Below are 21978 nucleotides of genomic sequence, written 5' to 3'. Positions count from 1 at the left end.
TAAAAAGGGAATATTCTCAGGTGCCTTTTCATTCAAGTCTTGTTTTCCTTGGGGGTTGGGGTGCTGTGTTTCAAGCAGGTAAAGCCGGTCCAGTGGGAACCATGAACACAGCTGGTGTTCCACCTCAGAGTGTGGGGGGATACCAAAATCCTTTGTGCCCCATAAGCAAGAAAGAGCATGGAGCCCTCGCCACAGGCCCTAGTCCCTCCTGCCTCTTCAGCTCTGGAGAAATCATGGGGAGATAAACAGCCAGTCACTGTGCACCAGGTTGGCTTCATTGCTGGGAAGTGTAATTGGAGATGAGGTTGTGTCGGTCAGAGTGTAGATGAGGAGAGTAAGCAAATCCTTTAAATGGAGTTATTGGAAACTGCCTTCATTAGAATACTGTAATTGGTCCCCGCAGGGTATTACAGGTTAGTGACACGGGAAAAGGAGAAGGAGGAGGGGTTGGGAAGGGGGATTACTCTGTATAGATTTTTTTTTCCATTTACCAGCTTGTGTTTAGAGTGGGATAGGCAAAGGCAGCATCAGTTAAGTACAGGGTTGGAATCCAGAGACTAACCTCTGACTGTCCTCAGGCTCATAACCCTCAGGGTCTCTGAATTTGAGGGTTAGGATGAAGTCATCTGGACCAGTCTGCATTCCAACAAGACTTTCTCCTGAGTGGTCATCCAGTCTCTCCTTGAAGACTGCATGCAATCAGCAATCTCTACCTTCACAAAGTAGCCCCTTCTGTTCTTGGACAGTTCTAAATGTTATGAATCTTCTTCCCCCTAGCCTTTTGTGTGTGTCATAGACCCTGTCCAGTCTGGTGAAGTCTGTGGACCTTTTCTAATTACAGTGCTTTTAAATGCAATAAAATGAAATACGTAGGACTGGAGAGAAAACAATGACATTGAAATACAGTTATCAAAAAACCCCAAAAGTTCTAAGACAAGAGACTCCCTGAAATGAAGGCCTCTGCAGAGCCCAGATTAAGAACCTTTACCTCGCATTAAATTAAATCCCTGCATCTATTACCCACAAATCTGTCTGCTGTCTCTGTGCCCAAGCAAGCCTAGTCTTCCACATGACAGTCTTTCAAGTATTTGAAGATGGCTATTACTTCCCTCTTAAATTTTCTTTTTCCCAGGCTAAACATTTCCGGTTTCATCTTTGAATGACATTCCAGATAGGGTAATGGATAGAGGACAGGTCTTGGAGTCAGAAAGACCCAAGTTCAAATCCAACCTCAGTTATTTATTAATTGTATCATCCATGGCATCTGCCTCAGTATCCTCAACTGTAAAAATGAAGATAATAATAGTACCTACCTCTCAGGGTTCAAATGAGATAATATTTGTAAAGTGCTTAGCACAGTGCCTGGCACATAGTAAATGTTTAGTAAATGTTTATTCCTTCCTTCCCTCCCTCCTCTCACCATCCTTGTGTGCTCCAATGCCCTCATTCAGCTCCTCCTGTCATGGTGGAAAGTGATGTGGGAAAATAATTCATATTACATTGTTTGAGCCTGAAATGTTAGCCTCCTTCAAAAGACCAAGAGACTTAATATGCTATGTTTTTTTAAAAAAAAGATCACCTGGAGAAGGCAATGGCCATCCCAAAGCAATGAATCTTAATAGTGAAATGTCAGGCACCATGATGGCATCTTGATGGGGAAAAGATTCCAGTATTTTTTAAATTGTTCTGCCAGTCAAATTCGACCTCAGACAATCACTAGCTGTATGACCCTGGGCAAATCACAACATATAATGGGCCCATAATGACCAACTACTTGGAATATACATATAGTGATCTTATTTCTATGAGAGTCTCAGAATGTTAATCAGTGAGCTTAGTGTAGGCAAGAGAACCCTAGTCCAGTAAAAGATTTCTTTTGTAAGGGTGAGGAGGGAAAGATGAGTTGCATTCCTTGCTGAATTGAAGAATAATTTAATAAGTGCCTCTGATACACTTGTAAACACTGTGCTAGGCCCTGAAGATACAAAGATAGAGCTAGCAAAAGTTCTGACTTCAAGGAACTTACAATTCTAGATGGGGAAGATGTGTGCACCATTAAGTATTATATCAGGGAGAGTGAGATCGTTGTAAAAGAAACCTAGGAAAAATGCCCAAGAGAAATTTGAAGAAGGAGGGAATGAATTCATTTGCAGTGGGTTGGGAATGTTATATGGAGGAAATTGGCATCTAAGTTGAGCCTTGACAAAAGGGAGAGAATTCAAAAGATGGAGATGGAAACAGGAGAGAATGGTACCTGATGAATCCTTTAGGAGGATTCAAACAATTCCTGACTTACAAATCCAAGCTCAGAGGCAAGACACTGGGAAAAAGAGTAAAACCTTGATGCCAACCCAGGACACTGCAAGGTTTTTTCATATAATTTTCCTCGTCCCAATTTTACCTCTTAGAGTCCTGAAGAAAGGTGAGGTAAGTGGCAAAGGTGGATAGAGTGCTAGACCTGGAGTGAGGAAGACTCACCTTTCTGAGTTCAAATCTGGCTACAGACACTTCTTAGCTGTATGACCCTGGGCAAGTCACTTAACCCTGTTTGCCTCAGTTTCCTCATCTATAAAATGAGCTGGAAAAGGAAATGTCAAAGCAGTGCAGTATCTTTGCCAAGGAAACCCCAATGGGATCACAAAGAGTTGTACACAACTGAAATGAATGAAAACCCTGAAGGGAAAAGAGAAGGAAGAGCATCAGTCCTTATTAATGTTTAGACATGATTATCCTTTATGGTTACCTTAAGTGCAGAAATTTAAATGCTATTTAGAAGGTACCTTAGAGTTTGTCTCGTCCAATATTTTCTGTCTCTGTCTCTGTGTCTTTGTCTATTTCTCTGTCTCTCTCTCTCTCTCTAAAAGATGAAGCAACTGAGCTTCAAAGAAACTAATTAATATTATGGTGTTAAAAAGATCATGTGACCTGTCCAAGGTCCCATAGTGCTAGGATTTAAATGCAGGCTCTCCTTTAACTGGATTCATCCAGTGTTCTTTTAACTCTATGTACCATGCTTCCTGGATCTCTGGAAGTCAATTCCCAAACAGATTTGCCTCCAAAGTTTCATTTTGGACCCTTGATTCAAGCCTTCTCTTCCCTTCTCCACCCCCCAGCCAAAGAGAATTTCCTGTCCTCAGTTTATCCAAATTTTGCTCATTCTTCAGGATTGGAGTCCCGCTTCCTGCATGATCTTTTCATTCTCTAGGATAGAAATGCAGCACCATAAAGTGGTCACACTAGCATGTAGTCTCATTGCCTTATTTTATAGAGAAAGAGAATGCAGTTAAAGGACATCCATATTGTAAAGCATCACACCCAAGTTTAATAATTCGTAGCCCAATGTCCTTCCCACCTAGCTGCCACTTTGACTGCGTATACCACTCAGTTGGGCCCTTGGTCCAGACACTGCCTCAAACTCTTCACTTGTGTGTCTCATTTACTCCAAAAGGACTGTAGGCTCTTGGTGGTCAGGAGCTATGCCTTTTGTTTGTTGTGTATCATCCAAAGTGCTAACCATGATGCCTTACATTTAGTAGCCACTTATTATTCTTTTGAATAAATGAATGAATAAAAAAATAAATAAACCATCCAATGGGATGATATGTGTGGTGTTTTGAGGTAAGGAAAGGGGCACATTAAGAAGGAGCAATAGGATGGACAGTGACAATGGTAATAAAGACCAAGCAGTGATTAGCTGGGTTAATTAAATCTGTTTTGGGGTGGGGATTAAAAGGAGATATGCCCCAATCACACAGATGGCAGAACAAGTATATTCTTGTGTTCTAATATGTTGCTACATGGAATAGAAATCCTTTTTAATTGACTTAACTGAAAATTAATTCTAGGGAAGTGGCAAAGGAGGGATAGGCTGGGTTCAGACAGATAATTGTCATTACCCTAACCTGGATTTCTCCTTTCTCTGCCATTAAAGGTCCTAAAAAGAAGAAAAAATAGACAAAGAATTTGGGAAAGAGTAAGGGAGAGAAGAAAACAGTAAAGAAAGGAGAAAGAGAAGGAAGAGCCCTATAAAAGCAAAGGGATAAAAAAAGGAAAAGATAAATGGAAAAAGAATACTTAATAAGGTTCTCTCTCTCTCTCTCTCTCTCTCTCTCTCTCTCTCTCTCTCTCTCTCTCTCTCTCTCTCTCTCTCTCTCTCTCTCTGCCTGCTGTATTAAATTAAAGTCATACATAGGTTTCAAAGGAAATCACATGTCTGCAGTCTGGTGAGCCCACCTGACAGTGTGCGCTAACAGAATTGTAAATGTAAAGGGTAATGCTTGTCAGTTCCTGACAGTTCTAAATGGCCTTTTAGTTCAGTACGCAAAGCTGTCATAAAAAAACATAAAAATGCATATGCAGACAGCTGAAACTGCTATGCACATCATTATCTGCAAATGGTATAAGTATCCTGAACAAAGGGCCTTCCAGCTTAAGGACATGCATAAGACATTTCTCTGCCTCCAGCTTTAAAACAAAGCGCTGTCAAGAAAACAAAATTCCTAGCCCCAGAACTGAGGTGTTTCTGTCAATCAGCAACATGCTACATTTGTACATATTTTTCTGACCCTGCATATGAGAAGAGCATCCTTAACAGATGTGTATTTAACTTCTGGCAGCTACATCTGTTTCTTCTGCATTTTTCTTCTTATTTCTTTATCATATTTCTAACATGCCATGGCCAAGAGGTGTTTTGTTGTGTATGTATTCATTCTGCTCTCTAGACTCCCCCCCCCCTTTATCTCTTTCTTCTTTCTCCTCTTTCCTTTGAATGGCTTTTCCCTTTGTTATCCAGGGAATCTAGTGGTGAAATCCATTATAAGGTCTGGGGATCTAGCACTCCTTTCAGTAATGCTGGCTGCCAGGAGAGACTGTAAGTTTCTTGAGGGCAGAGAATATATCTTACACATTTTTCTACCCCTCAAGAATCTAGTCCAATAATTAACAAACAAAAAAACCCTATTGATAGCTATTGTTTTAACATCATCTTAATTTTCCAATATATCCATCCCTCTCCCAGAGAGCCATTCCTTATAACAAACAATAGAGAAGGAGAAGGGGTGGGGAGGAGAAGAGGGGAGAAAGAAGAGGAGCGGGAATAGGAGGAGGAGCTGGTGGTGGAAGAGGAGGGGGGGATTCCAGAAAAACTAGCCAACATGTTAATTAAGTCTTACCAGTATATGCTATGTTCAATACCCATGGTCCTCAAGGTCTGTTAAAAAGAGAGGAAGTTAATCCAGAAATTTTTACATGTAGGTAACAATGATTAAATGATTGTTGAAGGGCATAATAAAAGTATCAATATCAACAACAACAGTAATAGTATCTTACAGAAATTGTACCAATTCCAAAGTATGTTCACATTACATGACCTCATTTGATTTTCAAAGTAACCCTATAAAGAGAGGTTAAGTAAAACACTTGATCCTAAATCTCATGAAGGACATCTGGGTTTTACAAGACTAGGCAATGTGCATTTGTTTGGAACAACAGAACAACAGCAATTCACATTTGTATAGTGCTTTAGAGCTTACCAAATCTAAAGTGGGTTTTACTCACAACAACCTTGGGAGGCAGGTAGACCCCATTTTGTAATGAGTCATTTGCAAGTCACTTTGCAAGTCACTTCACCTCACTGTCCTCTACTGTAAAATTAGGGGATAGTTGAACACTAAGGTCTCTTCAGACTCCCTATACCTAGGATTCCATCCTCATTCAACTTCTATTTAGACACAGCAGGTGGCTCCAATAGTACATTGAAAGGGAATTAAAATTTCTTTTCCTTTGGTCCAATGGATGGAAATGGCTAGTGGGCTTCAGCTTTACAAGGGTCTAGATCAGGCTTGTAAATAGCTATTTGCCCACTTGCCAAAGGCTAACAATAACTTTTGCCAGACATGTATTGGGTTAAATTGTGGAATTTAGTATTTTATCCTTTTTTTAAACAAGGCTGTTTTAAAATCCAATTTTCAAAGACATCCATTCTTACACCTTTATAAAAGACCAAGATTCCCCCTTATCTAGTATAGGGAGAAGGGGAAAAGGGATCCCAACATGGAAAAAAGAACTGTTATGAAGCTTCAAATAGCCCTTTGTTAGTAATAGCCACAAACTGAGTTATGTGAATAAGATGAGACATTTATTTTCAGCATATAAGAATTCTGTAAGACATGGTCCCTGACTCAAGTAGCTGACATTCTTGTTGGGGAGGTAAGATATACAAATATAAATTAATCAAAGAACAATACAGTCATAACATCTTAGAACAGGAAGGTATCTGAGAAATTGTTTATATGCCTTTTTTATATATATAAGGAAATCGAAGCCCAGAGAAATACCTTAACCAAGGTCATGTAGTAAGTAACAGAGCCAGGATTCTGACCTAGGTCCTCTAACTCTACAGTGGGTTTTCTTAACCATTTTTTTTTTTTGCTATGGATCCCTTTGGCAGCTCTCCCCATGTTAAATACAATCCACTAGTTCCCTACCATCTCCAGGATCAAATATAAAATCCTCTGCTTGACATTTCAATTTCTAAAAAACCTAGCCCTGCTGCCCTCCACCTTTCTAGTCTTCTTCCTCCTTACCCAAATCCAACATCTTCAACTCAGTAATGCTGGCCTCTTTGATGTCCCATGAACAAGACTTTCTATCCCTCTGCTCTGGGCATTTCTCTTGCTGTCCCTCATGTGTGGAATGGTCTCCCTCCTCATCTCCTGTGTTCCCTGGCTCCATTTAAGTCACAGCTATAATCTTACCTGCTATAGGAAGACTTTTGCAACCTATCTTAATTCTAATGCCTTCTTTCTGTTAATTATTTCCTATTATATATGATGAGATGTGATATATAAACATGTATATGTGTATGTATATGTATTGCATGAAATTATTTGCTTGTTGTCTCCCCAATTAGATTGTAAGCTCACTGTTTTGACTCACTGACTGACTGGTAAAGACTATGGACCCATTCTCTGAACATTTTCAGTGAATAAAATGAAATGTGAGATTACAAAGGAAAACAATTATGTATATTGCAACACAATTGCCAAATAACTTGTTTTTTTGTTTTGTTTTGGTTTTTTATTTGTTTTTGCTGGGCAATGTGGGTTAACTGACTTGCCCAGGGTCGCACAGCTAATAAGTGTTAAGTGTCTGAAGTCTGATTTGAACTCAGGTCCTCCTGAATCCAGGGCAGGTGCTTTATCCACTGCACAACCTCCACCCCCCACCCCCACCCCCCCCAGCAAATAACTTTTTTTGTGTTTCAGGGCAATGAGGGCTAAGTGACTTGCCCAGGGTCACATAGCTAGTAAGTGTCAAGTGTCTGAGGCTGGATTTGAACTCAGGTCCTCCTGAATCCAGGGCTGGTGCTTTATTCACTGAGCTGCCCCCACCAAATAACTATTTTTTTTTTTTGGTGAGGCAATTGGGGTTAAGTGACTTGCCCAGGGTCACACAGCTAGTAAGTGTCAAGTGTCTGAGGCTGGATTTGAACTCAGGTCCTCCTGAATCCAGGGTCAGTGCTCTATCCACTGCACCACCTAGCTGCCCCGCCAAATAACTTTTAGAAGAAAACAAGTATATATGGACCCTAGGTTAAAAATTCTGATTATATATTCATATATCTTCTTCTTTTCACTATGCTGTCACAACAGAAGAGAAAACTGAGGCCCAGAGGGGCAGAAATGACTTATGTGAGATTACACATACTATTAGAGGCATAGCCAGGGCTAGAACCCAGGGATCCTAATTGTTGTTTTCTCCAGCATATGATCTATTTCTTTAGATTGTGTGATGATACTATCAAGAAGAGCTTAGGGATGATGGCAGAGGTTATTGTGGGTTGGAATAATTAGAGAGAATTTTTATGGAAAGGGTTGGATTTGAGCTAGTCTCAAAAAATGGATAGGATTTAAGGAGGAGGAGAGAAGAGTCCACATGTTGTGGGAGGGGAAGGTAGACATTCCATGCTGGAGAAATCAGATAATTTTTTTAACTTTTAATTTTATTTTATTATTTTTAAGTTACATATTACATATAAGGATAGTTTTCAACATTTGGTTTCATTGGATTTTTAGTTCCAAATTTTTCTTTTCTCTCCCCTTGCCTTCCCTCCCTCCTCCCCAAGATGGAAAGCAGTCGGATATTGGTTGTATATGTACAATCACATCAAACATATTTCTACATTAGTCATCTTGTGAAAGAAGAATCAGAGCACAAAGCAAAAACCTGAAAGAAGAAGGAAAAAGAAAACAGTCCAAAAGTAGAAGCAGTATGATTCAGTCTGCATTCATAATTCACAGTCCTTTTTTCTGGATGTTGAGAACATTTTCCATCATGAGTTGTTTGAAACTGTTTTGGATCATTGCACTGCCAAGAAGAGCCAAGTCTATCCCCATTGTTCATTACACAATGTCATTGTTACTGTGTACTACGTCCTCCTGGTTCTGCTCCTCTCAGTCAGCATCAGTTCATATAAGTCCTTCCAGGTTCCTCTGAACTCCTCCTGCTCATCGTTTCTAACAGCACAACAGTATGCCATTACATTCATATACCACAACTAGTTTAGCCATTATGCTATTGATGGGCATTCCCTCGATTTCCAATTTTTTGCCACCCCAAAGAGAGCTGCTATAAATATTTTTTGTACATGTAGGTCCTTTTTTCCTTTACTATGATCTCTTTTGGATACAGATTTAGCAGTGGTACCACTGGGTCAAAGGATATGAACAGTCCCATAGCCCTTTGGGCATAGTTCCAAATTGCTCTCCAGAATGGTTGGATCAGTTCACAGCTCCACCAACAATGCATTAGTGTTCCAATTTTTTCCACGGCTTCTCCAACATTTATTATTTTCCTTTTTTGTCATATTAGCCAATCTGATAGGTGTGAGGTGGTACCTCAAAGTTGTTTTAATTTTCATTTCTCTGATCAATAGTGATTTAGAGCATTTTTCACATGGCAATAGATAGCTTTGACTTCTTCATCAGAAAATTGCTTGTTGATATCCTTTGACCATTTCTCAATTGAAGAATGACTTGGATTCTTATAAATTTGATTTGGTTCCCTATATATTTTAGAAATGAGGCCTTTATCAGAAATGCTGGCTGTAAAAATTGTTTCCCAGCTATCTGTTTCCCTTCTAATTTTGGCTGCATTGCTTCTGTTTGTACAAAATCTTTTAATTTAATGTAATCAAAGTCTTCCATCTTGCTTTTCATAATATTCTCTATCTCTTGTTTGGACATAAATTGTTTTTCTCTCCATAGATCTGAGAGGTAAACTATTCCTTTCTCTCCTAATTTATGGTATCACCCTTTATGTCTAAATCTTGAACCTATTTTTACCTTATTTTTGTATAAGGTATAAGATGTTGGTCTATTCCTAGTTTCTGCCATACTCTCTTCCAGTTTTCCCATCAGTTTTTGTCAAATACTGAGTTCCTATCCCAGAAGCTGGAGTCTTTGGGTTTATCAAACAGTAGATTACTATAGTCATTTACAACTGTGTCTCCTGTGCCTAACCAATTCCATTGATCAACCACTCTATTTCTAAGCTAGTATCACATAGTTTTGATGACTGCCCCTTTATAGTATAGCTTGAAATTTGGTATGGCCAGCCTACCTTCCTGTGCATTTTTTTCATTAATTCCCTGGATATTCTTGACTTTTTGTTTTTCCAGATGAATTTTATTTTTTTTAGCTCTATAAAATAAATTTTTTGTAGTCTGATTGGTATGGCACTGAATAGGTAAATTAATTTAGGGAGAATGGTCATTTTTATTATATTAGCTTGGCCTATCCACGAGCAATTCATATTTTTCCAATTACATAGATCTCATTTGATTTGTGGGAAAAGTGTTTTATAATTGTGCTCATAGAGTTCTTGGATTTGTCTTGGCAGGTAGACTCCCAAGTATTTTATATTGTCTACCATTACTTTAAATGGAATTTCTCTATCTCCTGCTGCTGAGCTTTGTTGATTATGTATAGAAATGCTGATGATTTATGTGGGTTTGTTTTATATCATGTGGGCAGCTAGGTGTCGCAGTGGATAGAGCACCAGCCCTGGAGTCAGGAGTACCTGAGTTCAAATCCGGCCTCAGACACTTAACACTTACTAGCTGTGTGACCCTGGGCAAGTCACTTAACCCCAATTGCCTCACTAATAAAAAAAATATTTTATATCCTGCAACTTTGCTAAAGTTGTTGTTTCAAGCAGTTTTTTAGTTGATTCTTTAGGATTCTCTAAGTATACCATCATATCATCTGCAAAGAGTGAAAGTTTTGTTCCCTCCTTGCCTATTCTAATTCCTTTTTCTTCTCTTATTGCTATATCTAACATTTCTCATACAATATTAAATGATAGAGGTGATAATGGACATCCCTGTTTCACCCCTGATGTTATTGGATATTCCTCTTATTTATTTCCATTACATATAATGTTTGCTTAGGGTTTTAGGTAGATACTCATTATTTTAAGGAAAGCTCCAACTATTCCTATGCTTTCTAGTGTTTTTAATAGGAATTAGTTTTGCATTTTGTCAAAAGCTTTCTCTGCATCTATTGAGATAATCACATGATTTTGGTTAGTTTTGTTATTGATGTGGTTGATTATGTTGATAGTTTTCCTAATGTTGAACCAGCCCTGCATTCCTGGTATAAATCCCACCTGGTCATAGTGTGTTATCCTGGTGATCACTTGCTGTAGTCTCCTTGCTAATATTTTATTTAAGATTTTTGCATCAATATTCATTAGGGAAATTGGTCTGTACTTTTTCTTTCTCTCTTTTCACTCTACCTGGTGTAGGTATCAACACCATATTTGCATCATAAAAGGAGTTTGGTAGAACTCCTTCTTCACCTATTTTTCCAAATAGTTTGCATAATACTGGAATTAATTGTTCTTTAAATGTTTGGTAGAATTCACTTGTAAACCCATCTGGCCTTGAAGATTTTTTCTTAGGGAGTTCATTGATGACTTGTTCAATTTCTTTTTTCTAAAACTATTTAAGGATTTTATTTCCTCTTCAGTTAACTTGGGCAATTTGTATTTTTGTAAATATTCATCCATTTCATTTAGATTGTCAAATTTATTGGCATACAGTTGGGCAAAATAACTCCTAATTATTGCTTTAATTACCACTTCATTGGTGGTGAAATCACCCCTTTCATTTTTGACACTGCTAATTTGGTTTTCTTCTTTCTTTTTTTTAATCAAATTAACCAAAGACTTATCTATTTTATTGTTTTTTTTATAGAACCAGCTCTTAGTTTTATTGATTAGTTCTATAGTTTTCTTGCTTTCAATTTTATTAATTTCTCCTTTGATTTTCAGGATTTTTAATTTAGTATTTAATTGGGGATTATTAATTTGTTCTTTTTCTAGCTTTTTTAGTTGTATGCCCAATTCATCGATCTCCTCTTCCTATTTTTTTACTCATGTAAGCATTTAGAGATATAAAATTTCCCCTAAGCACTGCTTTGCCTGCATCTCATAGATTTTGGTATGTTGTCTCATTATTATAATTCTCTTGGGTGAAGTTATTGATTGTTTCTATGATTTGTTGTTTGACCCACTCATTCTTTTGGATGTGATTGTTTAGTTTCCAATTCATTTTCAGTCTATGTGATAAACTGGAATCTTCTCACCAATACAATGGTACAAGAAAGTTCCAGGGGACTCATGATGGAAAAGGCTCTCCAAATCCAGAAAAAAAAACAAACTGTGGAATATGGATACTGATTGAACCACACTATTTCTTTTGTTTTTGGTGCTGTTGTTTTTCTATTTTGAGGTTTTTCCTTATTGCTCTGATTCTTCTCTTATAGCATGACTGATGAAGAAATATGCTTAATGTTATCTATATGTATATATGTGTGTATATATATCTATATGTATATATGTATATGCATATATATCTATATCTATATCCATCCATCTATCTATCTATCTATCTATCTATCTATCTATCTATCTATCTATCTATCTATCTATCTATAACCTATATTGGATTGCCTGCTGTCTGGGGGAGGGGGAAAGGGAGGGGAGGGAGGGAGAAAAATTTGAAATTGGAAATCCTATATAAAATCCTATATAAACAAATGCTGAAAACTATCTCTACATGTAACTGGAAAATAATACAATACTTTTATTTAAAAAATATTTTTCAGTCTACCTTTCCATGGCTCTTTATTACCTGTGATTTTTATTGCATCATGATCTGAGAAGGATGCATTTACTATTTCTTCCTTTCTATATCTGACTGTGAGGTTTTTGTGCCCTGATACATGGTCAACTTTTGAGTATGTGCCATGTACTTCTGAGGAGAAGGTATATTCCTTTTTATCCCCAGTCAGTTTTCTCCAGATGTCTATCATATCTAACTTTTCTGGTATTCTATTCACCTCTTTAACTTCTTTCATATTTATTTTGCAGTTAGATTCATCTAATTCTGAGAGGGGAATGTTCAGATCTCCCACTAGTATAGTTTTGTTGTCTATTTCCTCTTGTAACTCATTTAACTTTTCCCCTAAGAATTTGGATGCTATACCACTTGGTGCATACATGTTTTGTATTGATATTACTTCATTATCTATCATACCTTTTAGCAAGATGTAGTTTCCTTCCTTTTTTCTTTTAATTAGATCTATTTTTGCTTTGTCTAAGATAAGAATTGCTACCCCTGCTTTTTTGACATTAGCTAAAACATAAAATATTTTGCTCCAACCTTTTACCTTTATTCTGTGTATCTCTCTCCTTCAAATGTGTTTCTTATCAACAGCATATTGTAGGATTCTTATTTTTAATCTACTCTGCTATACACTTCCATTTTATGGGAGAGTTTATCCCATTTACATTCACAATTAAAATTAACTGTTTATTTCCTTCCATCTACTTTTCCCCTTTGTATGTACTCTTTTTTCCCTTCTTTCACCCTATTCTACTTGACCAGTGTTTTGCTTCTGACCACTGTCTCCCTCAATCTGCCCTCCTTTATATCAGTTGCCCTTCTTTTTCTTGCCCCTTCCCCCTCCCCACAATTACGCCCTCCCTTCTATCAATACCACCCTTTTTCCCCTTCCCCTTTTGTTTCCTTAAAGAGTAAGCTAGGGGCAGCTAGATGGCGCAGTGGTTAAAGCATTGGCCCTGGATTCAGGAGGACCTGAGTTCAAATCTGGCCTCAGACACTTAACACTTACTAGCTATGTGACCCTGGGCAAGTCACTTAACCCCCACTGCCTCACTTAAAAAAAAATCAAAGAGTAAGCTAAGTTTCTTCATACAAATAGGAGTGTATTTTATTCCCTCCCTGAACCAAGTCTGATGAGAGTGAGGTTGCAACAATGCCCACCCTTCCATTCTTTCCCTCTATTGTAATGGATTCATTTTGTGCCTCTTCATATGATGTAATTAACCCCATTCCACCTTCCTCTTCCTCTCCTCCCCCTAGTCTTCTATTATTCTACCCCTTATATTTCTTTATATCATCACATCAAAGTTGATTTAATAATAATAATACCTTTACAGAGATACAGATCCAAAGAGTTAAAAGTATTATCCTCCCTTATAGGGAGGCAAGCAGTTTAACATCATTAAACAACCTTCCCCCCACCCCCACCCCCATGCACCCCACCCTGTTTACCTCTTTATATTTCTCTAGAGTCTTGTATATGGAGATCAAATTTTCTATTCAGTTCTGGTCTTTTTCTCAGGAAGCAATGGTAGTCCCCTAATTCATTGAATGTACATCTTTTCCTCTGAAATAGAATGCTCAGTTTTCCTGGGTAGTTGATCATGGGTTGTAATCCAAGCTCCTTTGCCTTCGTGAATATTATATTCCAAGCCTCATGATCCTTTAATGTTGAAGCTGCCAGCTCCTGTGCAATCCTGACTGTGGCTCCATGATATTTAAATGGTTTCTTTATGGCTGCTTGGTGTATTTTCTCCTTCACCTGATAATTCTGGAGTTTGTTATAATGTTCCTTGAAGTGTTCCTTTTGGGGTCTCTTTCAGGAGGTGATTGGTGGATTCTTTCAATGATAATTTTATCCTCTGATCCTACAATTTCAGGGCAGTTCTCCTTGATAATTTCCTGGAATATAGTGTATACACTCTTTTCTTGATCATGGCTTTCAGGTAGTCCAATAATTCTTAGATTATCTCTCCTGGATCTATTTTCCAGGTCAGTGGTTTTTCCAATGAGGTATTTCACATTTTCTTCTATTTTTTCAGTTTTTTGATTCTGCTCATCAGATTCTTATTGTCTCGACAAGTTATCAGCTTCCATCTGCTCAATTTTAATTTTTAAGGCCTTATTTTCCACAGTAAGCTTTTGTGCGTCTTTTTCTGTTTGGCCCATTTTTTCTCTTATTTGGCCAATTGTATTTTTTAAGGAATTGTTTTCCTCAGTCAATTTTTGTGCTTCATTTTATAGTGTAACTCTCATTTCTCTCATTTCTTTTTCCATTTTTCTTCTACCTCTCTTATTTGGTTTTTAAAAGCCTTTTTGGGCTCTTCAAAGAAGGCTTTTTGGTCTTGAGACAAGATCATCTTCCCACTTGAGTTTTCACTTGTAGGCATTTTGACCAACTCATCTGAGTTTGAGTTTTGGTCTTCTCTTTCACCATAGAAATTGCCAATGGTAAGGGTCCTTTTTTGTTTCTTGCTCATGTTGTAACCTATTTTTAAACTTATAAAGTTGAAGTCTGCTCCTTGGGCACAGGGGTCACTGTTGCAAGCTTCTTAGTGCTCTCAACTGCCCCACTCTTAGCTGTGTCAAGTTTCAGCAGTAAGGAGCTGCCCATTGCACTGACCTGTGCTGAGTGAGCTGCCCACTGAACCAAGCTTTGCTGAGGTGAGCTGCCAGCTGAGACGAGTAGTGCTGAGCTGCCATCCCCTTTCACCCAGGTGAGACAGACCTTTTCTGAAGTCTTCTAAATTATCTCAAGTAGCAGGATTGTGTCTATTTTTTTTTTTTTAGTGAGGCAATTGGGGTTAAGTGACTTGCCCAGGGCCACACAGCTAGTGTTGAGTGTCTGAGGCTGGATTTGAACTCAGGTACTCCTGACTCCAGGGCCAGTGCTCTATCCACTGCACCACCTAGCTGCCCCCCAACCTAGCTCCCCCCGTGTCTATTTTTTTGTACCTTCCGTAGTTCCAGAATCTGTTTAGAGGCTTGATTTAATGTTGTTTTTTAGGGAAATACAGGAAAGCTCAGGCAAATTCCTAGCTTCTCTCTGCCATCTTGCCAGATAATATTTTTGAAGTACTTTGCATAGTACCTGGAATTCAATAGGCACTCAATAAATGCTTGTTTCCTGTTATCCTTGTATCTCTAAAGAGAACTTTAATGGCTTATGGTTAAATTTAAGACTTAAACCATGTGTTTCCTTTTTTCTTCCCTATTGTGTGTTCTGTTCCTTTATAGCAAACATTTGCTTTATCTGGAAACAAAACCCATTATAAATGTCCATACAGTAAGTGATTGATTTAAAGAGAACAGGAAACTACCAAAGATAAATGATGCCAATGATGTCAATTTGTGTTGATGGAGAAGAGAAGAAAATGGAGAGGGGATAAATTCCTAAGGTTCTGATAGCAACAACAGTAATGGAAATCACAACATTTTGCTTAGGTAGATCTATCCTTAGCTGGTTCAATGAGACAGATAAAGTCATATTAGATTCCAAATATCTAATCCTGGATAGCAGTAGCCCACATCTGGAGTTGACTGATTATTAGCAATGGCACTGACACACCTGTATACCCAGGGCCCATTTTCTCTCTGCCATGATCAAAAATTCCTGGAATAGTCCAATCCTACATAGTTCCTATATTCTATGATGCTTCAGCCTCTCCTTCCAGCTTGGGGGTGAGGTGGGAATTACATTTCCCATTAATCTTCTTGCCAGTAATGAACTATACATGTATGTGTGTGGTATGGAGAAGCATTGGTTAGAGGTTGTTGTTGTTTGTCCTATGTTCTCAGAGGACCATGACATCAGGGTGATGTCATGACTTGCAGTGAATTGTATTTAAATGAGGGAGGGCTGTGCAACATCACTAACCTTACTCTCTCCTCCAGAACCATCTGAGTCCAGTGGCAAGATATAGATCAAGACAACTGGAGACGGCCCTGGATGTTTAATGCAATTAGTGTTAGATGACTTGCCCAGGGTCACACAGCTAGTAGATGTCTGAGATGAGATTTGAACTCAGGTCCTCCCAACTTCAAGGTCAGTGCTCTATCCACTGTACCCTCACCCACTCCCCTCCCTCAGCTGACCCACTGGTTATGGGAGAAGGAGGGAAAACATACTTGAAAAGGAGGATTCACTTTAGAGTATGTTGAGACAAAGTGATAGAAGCACCTTTAGCCTTCACTACACTTTTCCTTTTATCTCCCCAAAGTTAGGATCTTCTGTGTTGCCAAATGAATGACTGGGATTGCAATATTCAATATACCTATTTGATATGGTTGATCCAACAAGGTATTTTGTTTGTTTTCTTATAGTGGAACCATAGGTAACTTGGGAACTGGGGGAGCCCTTAGATGGAAGAGTCACAGGATAAACAAATTCAAGACCCTTTGATTTACATAAGGAAGAGCTTCGAATTTTACCCTTCTTGAGCATTTCATATACCCTTCAAAAACCATATGGAAACCTTGGAACCCCAAGAAGAGACCCCCAGTGAGAGAATCCATAATAATGGTGACATTCATTTCATTAATAAATACTTGTGGAATTAAAGGAAGATATTCCCATCTTAGAAGTCAAGTGGGACAGTGGTACTTTTCCCTATGCTAGAATCAAGTTGAGACACTTCCACAAAGTAGGTCACCCTAATTCCCCAAATTCCATGCTCAAGGGCAAAATTCCCAGTGCTCAGCCCATTGTTACTTCCTTTACTATCTCTAGTATCACAGATCGTACAAGTTAGACACAGCTTTTCCCTTTTGTCCCCAATTACTTTCTACAGAGTTCCCTAACAAAAATCTGATTGTGTTATAATTTTTTTCTTGCTGTACTATATTTTATCCTGGTAGAACTTGGATTTTGGAATAGTAGCAGAAAGAACATTCTGCCTTCTGCTCCAGGGTTTTGTTCTTGCTAAGAGCAACTGCTCTTTATTGAATGTGTAATTTGTTGCCATGGAAAACATATTGTGATTAATGAGACCCTGTGGCCAAGGTTGCTTGGGACACACCTATATCAATTGGCATGATGTCCTTGATTTTCACTCTAATGACATTGGCTATATCAGAGTTTCCATTATCAAATCCATAAGTAAATCATTTCAGGTGGTCACTAGGAAAAAGTGCTTTCTTGATGAGAGTTGCATGGGCTATAGGTCTAAAAATGGAGTATCCTAACAATCCTAGGGAAATCTAACATACAGACAACATTTAGAATATATAGGAATGGGAAGGAGCATAAAGCAAAGAAAAAGACAGGGAATTTCTATAAATTAGCATGTTCATTTTTTACAACTACCATATTCTTCTGATGATTTCATATAACAGATAATGGGAACAAAGCAACTTAAAAAAACAGTAACAGAAGTCATAATTTTAAAATTAATCTCTCAAATAATGAAGGTGTCCCTTTCCATGGACCATCCCAAACAGATGGTCCTGTGACCTTTAGCTAAAATAGCTCAAGTTAAGGGAAATTCATTGCCCCTGGGATAGTTTATGCTGCTGTTCATTTGAAAGTGTTTTCTTGTGTTGAACAAATTTTGCATCTTTGAAATATCTGTGCAATTGTTTTAGTATGGACTGCTTGAGAAATATAGAAATATATACACTGTCTTAGCAAAGTAATATGGTATAGTGGAAAGAGTACTGAAGCTAAAGTTATGAGAAGCCTAAGGTCAAATCTAGTCTCAGATGCAGTCAGTTCTACTATAACACAGCATGTGTGTTCACAAAAAAGCATTGTGCTATACAAAGTCATGTGACAAAAATCTTGCTCCTTAACCCTACTTCTAGACCATTACTCTACGATGAGCTATCAATGGGCAGCATGTTTTGAGGTCTTTTTTTAATCAAGATTTCCCTTTTGCTCTCCTTGTGGCTTGTCTCTATAAACTCCCTCTCCCAAATTTCTCAGTGATTAACAGCTAACTCATGATTTTCCTCTCATTTCCACCCCATGATATCATCTTTGGGAACTTCAATATTCACCTTGATGACTCCATCTAAGGAATTCCTAGGCAGTAGCTAGTGAGAACAATTTCCTCCACCCCACTTTAGCCATATACCAGCACAGTTACACATGAAAACTTACCATATATTGAAATGGCATCAACTCCAAAGACAATTTCCTATTCTTCCATTTCTCCCATTTTCTCACTCACACTTAACCTACTCTTTAGTATAACCTCTAGTCCTGTGGCCCATTCCTACGTTCCCAGTCTACATCTCCCTGTCTGTCTCTAGTTATCTCCATATTAAGCCTTAACCACATGGAACATCATTCTAATGATTTGCTAACTACTATCCTAGAATCCCTTGCTTCTCCCCACCCCTAGCTTGGCCTTATGGCATTCCTTTTTTTTTTTTTTTTGGTGGCAATGAGGATTAAGTGACTTGCCCAGGGTCACACAGCTAGTAAGTGTCAAGTGTCTGAGGCTGGATTTGAACTCAGGTCCTCCTGCATCCAGGGTGGTGTTTTATCCACTGCATCACCTAGCTTCCCCCTTCTGACATTCTTAATCTCTAAATCCTCTAATCACCATTTGTTTTTTTTTTCTTTCTGTTTTCCTTTGTTGCCTACAGATTTCTTAACCAAAAGTCCAACTCAAATCTTACCTTCTCCATGAAATGTTCACTGTCTTCTATATTCTAATTGATAAAGACCTCCCCCTTCAGACAACATAAAGGACTTCGTGTGTTTGTGTTTTATCATCCTTATATTATAAGTTAGATGAGGGCAGGGCAGTGTAGTACGTAGAAAGAGAAATAGATTCAGAATTTGAACTCTTGGATCTAAATGTTGGCTCTACCTCTTGCTTATTGAACAAACTTGGGAAAGCCATTCAGTCTCTTTGGGTCTCAGTTTTATCATCTGTAAAATAAGGGGACTGTATTTGTTGATTTCTCAAGTCTCTTGTAGCTCTGAACTTATAATTCATTCATGGAAAATATTTTATCTAAGTACTGTCATGTCCCCCAGCACAGTGTTCTATATATAATAATATATAATAGGATAATATTATATGATAGAATAATAATATACGATGGAATAATAATAGATAATAATAAAATATTTTAAATCATTTTTAATAAATGATCTATTCCAACCTCTTTTTAAATAGCAAAATACAGAGGCAACTTCTAGCTGTATATCTTTGGGCAGAGTCCCTTGATCTCAATAATCCTCAGTTTCCTCATCTGTAAGATGAAGCTGTGACCTGATGACTTCTAAAGTTCCTTCCAGCTCTAAGTCTATGACCCTTTGAAGTCCTTTCATCTAAATGACACTCACCATTTACACTAACACAGCCTTCCTTTTCTCTAGGTTCAATACCCTTATACCCTTTAATCATTTCACCATATTTGTCACCCTTTAATTGGGGAATGTCCTTTTTAAAACATGAATCCCAGATCTAGCCTGACTAGCAGAAAAGATCACACTGAAAATATTTCATCCCATAATCTTGTCATTCTACTTCTATTAAGGATCTCAGATTGCATTCGTTTTTAAATAGTTGCATCAAAAATTTTTGTTCATGTTGAACTTCTATTCATTTAAAACCCCTTCATCCTTTTCTCCTGTACTGGCATCCAACCATGTCTCCTGTACTTGTACAATTGATTTTTTGAACCCAACAGCAGGGCTTTTATGTTTGTCCCTGATGACTTTGATAATGTTATTCTGAAGCCAGAATCTTAGCCTGTGGAGAAGGCTCTGAATACTGATTGAGTAATATCTATGTACTAACTGTCAATGCCTTCTAAGGGCTGTGCCATTGGATAGTCACCCATTATATCTGTGCTGCAATGAATAGAGTGCTACTATACCTTGGAGTCAGGAAGATCTGGGTTCCAGTCTCTGCAACTATTGACTGGGTGATCTTTGGCCGAATCTCTTAATCACTTAATGCTCAAAGCAGTTCTCTAGGATTGTACCTTATAAAACAATTGTCAGACTGACTTCTCAAAAGGAACTTCTTCATCAAGAGCTCTCTATACCAATGAAATCACATCAAAATATCACTATGCAAGGACAAAAATATGTGTGTGTAGTAATAGTAGCAGCAGAAACAGTAGTAATAGCAGTAGTAGAAGTAGTAGCAGTAGTAGCAGCAGCAGTAGTAGCAGCAGCAATAGTAGTAGTAGCAGAAGTAGTAGAAAGAGAATTAGACAAGAATTCACTTCTGATGTGAAAGCTATCACAAAATATGTGATTGTAACCTCAGGAAAATCTCTTAACACTTCTGAGCCTGTGCTTTCTCATATGGAAAATGAAGGTTTTGTATTCAACAATTGCTAAGATCTTTTCAGCTCTGATGTCCTGTGTTATTTGGCATCTTCCAGTTCAACTATTTTAAAGTTCTGTGATTTTACACAATGTTCTATTCATTTGGTCTCTCCTCTACTATTATAAACAAGTCAAAGAGAAAATCTTTGCTCCCTATGGATATTTTTTCTTCTCTCCCAGGTTAGTCCTTGTAGTTTTCTGGCTAGGATTGACATATAGGAGCACAGAGAATATTGGGAGAACTAGACATTGGCACCTGGGAACTCTAAAGAATCCCTGCTCCTAATCCTATTCAGATCCTCTTTTTTAAAAAGAAAAAGGGGGCGGCTAGGTGGCGCAGTGGATAAAGCACCGGCCCTGGATTCAGGAGTACCTGAGTTCAAATCCGGCCTCAGACATTTGACACTTACTGGCTGTGTGACCCTGGGCAAGTCACTTAACCCCCATTGCCCCGTCAAAAATAAAAAAAAAAAAAATAAAAAAAAAAAGAAAAAGAAAAAACAACAGAAAGAAAACCAGTATAGAAAATAAAATACACAGGGGGCAGCTAGGTGGTGCAGTGGATAAAGCACCACCCTGGATTCAGGAGGACCTGAGTTCAAATTTGGACTCAAACACTTGATACTTAATAGTTGTGTGCCCCAGGGCAAGTGACTTAACCCTCATTGCCCCTCCAAAAAAAAAGAAAAGAAAAGAAAAGAAAAGAAAAGAAAAGAAAAGAAAAGAAAAGAAAAGAAAAGAAAATACACCAACAGATCTTTTGGATTGGGTTGGATTTAATTCAATTTACATTTATTAAATATCTAATACATGGAAGGACCTGATAGAAATACCAAGACAAGTACAATACAGTTCCCCATCCTCAATTTCTGGTAAGGGATAAGGAATGGATAAAAATGATAAAACAAATTCATATGTGTTAAATGAATGGGAGATGTACAAAATGCTATATACAGTGCCCAGAAAGGGAAAGAGTATTTCTTGTTGGAGGCTCATGGAAGACTTAAGGGAAAAGGAGGCAGATATCGAGCTGAACCTTGCAGGATGGAAAAGATTTCAACAAACAGAGGTGGGAAGGTAGAGAAGGGGAAAAGGAGCAGGAGGAAAGGCCATTGCAGGTGTAGGAAAAGAAAAGTCAGAAAAGTGTCCCATGCCCAAGCTGTTCATTCCTTTTATGGATTCTATTTATGCAGGGCTATGCTGGAGTGTGCAATTTTGCAGTTTAAAAATTACCCTGCACAGTTGCTTAATGGCCCTTCCATCTTTTCTTAAATCACTTTTAGGACCTTTTCACTATTTCCTTGCCAGGGTTCACATTCAGGCCTGTGGAACCCTTTACTTTCCCCTTTGGATTTGAAGAAAGGGCACATCTGGATTTCTGGTCAAACTCATACCAGAACTGCCCAGACTTTGGTTGTGCCTGCCAGAACACCAGGCATAAAAGCTCAAAAGTCAGTCAAATATCTGAATGCGTGTATAGTCAGATGTTTGC

Source organism: Dromiciops gliroides, chromosome 2 (assembly GCF_019393635.1).
Source record: "Dromiciops gliroides isolate mDroGli1 chromosome 2, mDroGli1.pri, whole genome shotgun sequence".
NCBI classification, from domain to species: Eukaryota; Metazoa; Chordata; class Mammalia; order Microbiotheria; family Microbiotheriidae; genus Dromiciops; species Dromiciops gliroides.
Note: the sequence above shows the minus strand (reverse complement) of the source record.